We start from the raw sequence: 7,515 nt of genomic DNA on the forward strand, positions 1-7,515 counted from the left end.
AGTCACAAACCAGTGACTTCGTACTCCACCTGAAAAGTTAAATAATAACGCAGCCAGGTCATAAGCCACTAACTTAAACTAGTGAAAACCGTCCAACCAGCACTCAATTTGAAAAGTTATTTACTCTCATGTCGGCTAGAAATTGTTGTGAGATTTAATAAGTGAAACGTAAACAGAACCGTTAAGCGGAAGGATTAAAAGCTTACTGAACTGAACCTGACGTGAATCGAACACGCAACCTTCTGATCTGGAATCAGACGCGCTACCATTGCGCCACAGATCCTCCACTTTTGTTGGTTGCAACTAATCATAAATAATAGTAACTATGCCCTTCATTCTTCAGCAAAATCACCCCAAGAACTGTGAATTACGCACTGTAAATTGAGACGATTGTGGAGAATATTAGTAGACCAGGAGCTAGACCTATGTTTTCTGTTATATTCATTTCGTAACGCATAACATCTTAATCGACACCAAATCTCATCCCTCTGCGCCCATTTTATTCGAAGAATATTCGTTTCTCATTAAATCTCAATTACCAGTTTAATATAAAAAAGAAATCTCAATATAGACCATATTTATTTGAGTAATAAAACCAATAACAAATAAAATACTATTTTAATTAATTATAATTCCTACTTTCTTTTTCTTAAAATTTATGAAATTTGATAAAAGTCAGAGAAACCAACCAACCAACTCATCTACATTTTCCCAGATTTGCTTATATCATCTTCATCTTTAATTCAATTACCTCTTTTTGAGTTCAAACATTGTTTTACTGGCAGTTGTCTATAACGCGACTTTTTGAAAGCCTTTTCGGCGGGTTTTTCCGGTCGAAATCCGGCAGGAATTTATTGGAATCGTAAGTTTGATAGCTAGTTTCTGCATAATGAAAGCGTCACAGGGGTTTTTCAGGGTGCTGAATCCAAATATGTAGTTAAAAAACCATTTTAACTGCAACAAATCAAGATTTAACCTCAATTTCTTCGCCGGATTCCGTCATCAGAATCTCCAAAAACTCACATTATAGACAACTCCATTTTACTGCGCAATGGCATAAGCAAATTTTTACGTCTTTATAAGAAAAACGCTTAAATAATAGAGCGTGTGATTTTCAATCTTCCTTTCGCACCACTCTAAAATCTTTTTTCTCTAACACATGTACTTGTTTTCACTTTTCTGAAATTTTCTATATCTTATATCAAATACAATGTACAATGAAATTATCGTTGTATCCTAGAGTCTAATTTAGGTTAAACATGGTTATTGATTGCCTAGAGTCTAATTTAGGTTTAACATGGTTATTGATTGCATGCCAGTTTAAAATATTGAATATTAATTATATGGTATTTTGAAATATTGAAATATTAATTATATGGTATTTTGGATATTTGATCAAATCGTTTTTTATATTATTAATTTTAATTTTGGCTTGATTTAATATTAAAAGGAAATGTTAATATGAACTATATAAAAGAGGTATGCAATGTTAACGAATAATAAAACCATAAATACAAATATATAAACCTACAAAGAACATAGAGAATGTGAGAGAAAGATCAAAAGATTAATTTTTTTATTATTAAAGTTTATTTGTCTTTACACTAGTTTTATGAGTTAGATGTGTAGGTATTTTATTGAAAATTTAACTAATTGTATTGATAGAATTGTTGGAAGCTTGACAAATTGTTTATTGACTTATACTTATTTTTGTCTTTCCTTACACAATTAATTGAATCATCAATATATCACCAACAATACAATATAGAAAGTAGGTCTAGACATAAACATGAACCATGAACAACACATAAACCATCACAAGTAAATCATGGGAATACCAATGAACAATACATAAGCATCATCATTGCACATAGAGACATCACATGGAAGGTGGAAATCCAAAGGGAGAAAACCACCATTTGTTGTTTTGCTTTGCTCTTCTTCTTATTAACCCAAATCTTCTTTTTACATCATATGAACTAGAAACCACTAGACTACAAGCCAAAACTTGTCATTCGTGGGAGCCATTCTCACTCCATGCCACAACCTGTCACATTCCAACGTGTCACATTCCACCGGTTCCTGAAATCTGCAGACCACCATTTGTTGGAAGCCACTACTATGACTTTGCAAGCCACCACATCTTTTCTAGCCACCACTGGAAGGAAGCCTCTACTCCCAAGTTCTTAGGCCACTACCTTAAGGATGTTGCTACACCCTGAATCTACAAGCCACCACTTTCTTCACTGAGGGCCCCAACATTCAAGCTCTTCCCATGGACATTGTTTTAAAATTTTCACACTAAATCCACTAGCAACAATACTCAACAAACATGGGCCTCATTTCATAAAATTTCCATATTAAACCCATTGAAAACTCTAAGCTCAATACTAAATACAAACTCTTTTAACTCAACACATAATATCTACCGTCATACAATCTTTACATAAAATTTCTCCTCTATTCAACAATAATCTCACACTCAAAAAATCTACCCTCACATCAACTCAACAACATGCAACCAAACTTTGGCTCTCTCACACCAACACACAACAACATACACATTGACACCGTACTCTCTTAATTAACTCAACCCAACTAGTAACAACAACACTCTACACACTAGATAGCAGCATATGATCAAAACATACACAATACGACACAATACTCAACATACAAGGCCATCGTAACACATGGAATTAATAGATCTCTGCTATATTGTCAAATCATAGTTGCTCTGCCTTAATCTCTGCAAAACAAACATGTCAACATAACTCAATGCTATTGGCCTCATTACAAGGTTCTGCTACAGGTATGCACACTCCATCTGCAACCAAAAACAACTACAAGTATGCATGTCCATGCACACAAGACTCTCTGGAAATCACACTCTGTAGGTGTATACATCCGCCTCTATCCAATGCACTAGAATTCTAATATTTGTCTCTTCATCACACACTGACCATCGCACTCTGCCTTTTTTGCTATACTTGATGCTACATGCATATGCACACTATATACATGCGTAGCTCCTCTGCAAATCACACAATATGCGATTACACACCATCGCATTCCCTTTGTATAATGCGCACTAAACTTCATCTACTCGAATCACCTGTCCTTCACACCATAGTTACCAAGTTCGGCCGTACTGCAGAAAAAAATTCGAAAATTCGCCGGTTCGATTCGATTTGCGAATTAATACGTCAATTCGAGTTCGGTACGTTTTCTACATTAGAATGGTGGTGTTGGTGTTGGTGTTAGAGCCAACACCTGAGCCGAGCCGAACTACTGAGACTTTGGGGACTATTATTATTTGCTCAACAGATCCATATGCATCGAATTGGCATATATGGGGATTCAAACTTCATTATTAAGACGGTTAATCGTGGGGAATATTATTATTTGCTCAACAGATCTATATGTATCGCATTGCCATATATGGATATTCAAACTTCATTATTAACAATCATTGCCATATATGGATATTCAAACTTCATTATTAACAATAAGATTGTTAATGGTAGAGCAGTTTTCTATATGGGGATTGAAACATCATTATTAAGATTGTTAATGTTTGAGCAATTCTCTCCGGTCCCTCTCTGTCCAACTGGTGGGAGCAATCTCTATTATGACTGAATTATTCACAAAGATCACTTTCTCTTATATCTACCGGCATTGGAATGAGTCCGCAGACTCCATGTCAAAAAAAAGGGTTGATCGACGCCCCTGGCATCAACCACTATCAGCGGCAGCGGAAAGAGGGTAATGAGATCGTAAAGGAGAAGTCGTTGTTGAGTGACTCCATGACCGTTCAATTGAGTAATATTCCCTGATCTTACTCGGTGAACACACAAAGAAAATTAGAAGGCAGGCACCATAGGCATAATAGTCCAAAATAGCAAGATCCACAGAACGAAATTTTCCAAGATCCACATAATGAAATTTTCCATTGGAAAAAAAAACATGCCACTTATAAAATGCATCTAACATATTAAGAAAAAAATTTGTATTAATGATCAGCTTTATTAGAAAAAATAGAATTAAGCTACCCTAAAAAAATTCAATCGAAAAATCAAACAGCTATAATTCTGTAAAACTGGAAGGTCGATAACATAGTTCTCGGGCTTGCCCTGGAAATAGAACATCAAAACTGAATGTCACCATAGACCGAGATAAAAATCTAATTTCTATATCGTGTTAAATAAATAACTCTTATAAAAAAAATACATAAATATTATAAAAAATTATAAAATATATAAAATAGTAAGATTCCAATTCCACAATTTTTATATAAAAAAAATAGAAAAACAGTAACTTCTATATTACAAAAAATTATAATATGGAAAAATTCATTATTATAAAAGATATAAAATGGTAAGCTTCCAAATTGACAACTTTTATAAAAAAAAAGAAAAACAGTAACTTCTATATTATAAAAAATTTATAAAATAACAAAATTCAGTTTACAATGGATAAGACTTATAAAAAAATAGAAAAAAAAAGATAAATCCAATATTAAAAAAAAAGAATTTAAGTATTTGTAAGACGTATAATGTCGAATTTTTTCCGTATTGAATTTTATAGTGTCGAATTTTTTCCGTATCGAATCGAATTCGAATTCGAATTCGAATTCGAATTTGGTAACTATGCTTCACACGGGCATATGATATATGTTCTGCACATAGTTTCCAAATCTGAAAATTGCCACGATCTCATCCACGGCACATATAATTGGTAGCTCAATAAAATGGTTCGAACTCTCCACTAAGCTAGGTCTTCAAAGCTTTCACACTCCTGGAGGCTTTATTCAACCATGACTACATCAACTCCACAATGATTACTCCATGACCATATCAATCACTAACTCGATTACTCAAACAATAAATGTGTTCTCATTATAGTAATGACCAAAAACGATATGAAATTATAAACCAAGTCAACACCCCTCAGTCGAACCTTCTCAGTGAATACTCCGGGAAAATCCTTTTGTTTAGCGCATGGTATTTTGTTTTAACACCTACAGGCATCTGCGGTGGCACTGAATGAGCATCTTAGCAATAAACTGCGCAAGCATACAATGGGAAGAGAGGAGCATAAGCCCAGTGCTACACTGACATTTCACAGATTGCGGCACTGCTCTAAACTGAGGAAAATTACATTTTCTCTGTCTAGAACGCTGCCACTTGTGTTCAAAACTTCTCCCACACTTCTTCAGGACCTGTACAACCTCTGCAACACATGAGTAATCCTATGTCAAGCACCAAAGCATCATCACAAGGGCTTGTACAACCTCTGCGACACATGAGTAATCTTATGTCAAACACCAAAGCATCATTACAAGCTCTAGAATTCCGTTGACATTAATGTCAACATAATTGGCTGACTAGGGTTGACATCAATGCCAATACCATACCACTAATATCTAGTTTGGAATAAGATTTCCATAATTTAATTTTTATTTTCATTAATTATTAGGTGGATGGTAAAGATTTAACCTCTATGGAATATTCTAAAATATTCATAGTAGTATTCACAAATCAAAGGTTGAAATTTATTTCCAAAATAGTTATGACATTTTTTTATCTTTTAATTAAATTGATTAACTAGAAAAAAGTGTTATATGAACAAGTGTCATATGAAATGAGTTATGGTTTTTTGAACACGTGGTATTCATAAGTCATGTTATTGGGCCATGGTATTGTAAAAAAATCTATTTATATATTAATAATCTCCTTGGTAAAATGTGGGTTGCTAAGAATCATGTTACATGTTTTTTTCAAATATATGTGTGCGTTTAATTTATATACTAATTATTTTTGTAGTTAATAATAATAATAATATAACCAAATGATAATTTAGTTAATTTTAGTAATGTGAGATGTATCATGAAGTAAGTGTTTTGATACTTATTATGGATTCATGCCTATCAGCGTTAACCAACCATTTCATTTATTTTTATATGGTTGCACTAGTTATTTCTTACTCTTTAGTGTATTGGAGATGTGTATTCACAAGATATATGCTTTCTACTTCCAAATATGAGAGAGGCATCTATTTAAAATATACTAATAACAATTTTTTTTTTAATAAAACATTTCAATGTCCATCTTGAGTAAAATATTTCAATGTCAACTATGTACATATTATATAAAACAATTTTAGAAAAAATCCTTATGATGAACACACTTTCTTAATGTATTACTCAAAATCAAGAAGACATAGAATTCCTTTTATGCTCGACAAGGAGTTGATACATGCTATATATAAAGAGGTTTGCACCTTGAGAGATTTGATCCCTCTCAACACTTGATATATCTGACTTAAGATGGACTTATGTTCGTTCTTAAAATATATATCTGACTTAAAATATACTAATAACAATTTTTTTTTTAATAAAACATTTCAATGTCCATCTGGAGTAAAATATTTCAATGTCAACTATGTACATATTATATAAAACAATTTTAGAAAAAATCCTTATGATGAACACACTTTCTTAATGTATTACTCAAAATCAAGAAGACATAGAATTCCTTTTATGCTCGACAAGGAGTTGATACCTGCTATATATAAAGAGGTTTGCACCTTGAGAGATTTGATCCCTCTCAACACTTGATATATCTGACTTAAGATGGACTTATGTTCGTTCTTTATCAATTGAAATACCTTAGTTTTGATATCTCATAATAAAATTGACTAACCATATAGAAATTCTTTAATGTAATTCACTTAACAGGTACACAAGAGTAAATTGACTACAATCTCACTATCTATTAGAATCTAACAAGTTCACCAAAAGAGATCATTTGATCAAATAAGATTGCATAACATGTTTTTGTATCATATGTTATTTTCATTTCATGTCAAATATATTAACCATAGCTTATCACAACTAGGACATAACTAAAGGCTTACCATTTCAATAGAGGAAGGTTTAATTGGGGCCTCCATTTGATAAACTTTTGAATGACATGGGTCATTTGTTCATTTCAATGGTGCCTCAACATGTAAGGCTTCATTACAGTGGTGTGATAATATCCTAAGGTTTTTGTAATGTATTTAATCAATAAAAACAAACTAACATGAACAATATTCATATAAATGTAAGCTTGGAAAAGTAGATAGAAGTGACAATTAGATTAAATATAAATAATATAATACTTTTACTATAATTCCGAAAGAAAGAGAAACATTTGGATTCTTCGAGTGTTGAGTAGAGCTTTAATATAATATAATTTTTTGACAAAACATTATATACATTCATAGCTCTATAAATAGCTTATTGCTAACAAAAAAGCCCTTACTACTTAAGTAAATAAAGTAAATGTAAGTTTGGAAAAGTAAATAGAAGTGGCAATTAGATTAAATATAAATAATATAATATTTTTACTAATAATTTCTAAGGAAAGAGCAACCATGGGCTTCTTCGAGGGGGTCAGTTATGTTGAGTAGAGCTTTAATACAATATCATTTCTTGACAAAACATTATATACATTCATAGCTCTATAAATA

The 7,515-nt window shown here is 32.2% G+C and overlaps 1 non-coding gene across 1 annotated transcript; it reads right to left on the reverse strand.

The window, feature by feature from the left end:
• Positions 1 to 211: 211 nt before the first annotated feature.
• On the reverse strand, positions 212 to 283 carry TRNAW-CCA (transfer RNA tryptophan (anticodon CCA)). Its single transcript has one exon. It is a non-coding gene; the product is annotated as a tRNA-Trp (tRNA).
• Between the last annotated feature and the right edge of the window lie 7,232 nt (positions 284 to 7,515).

This window comes from Pinus tabuliformis, chromosome 6 (assembly GCF_031772625.1).
Source record: "Pinus tabuliformis cultivar Carrire ecotype Pingquan chromosome 6, CPIR1, whole genome shotgun sequence".
Classification (NCBI taxonomy): domain Eukaryota; kingdom Viridiplantae; phylum Streptophyta; class Pinopsida; order Pinales; family Pinaceae; genus Pinus; species Pinus tabuliformis.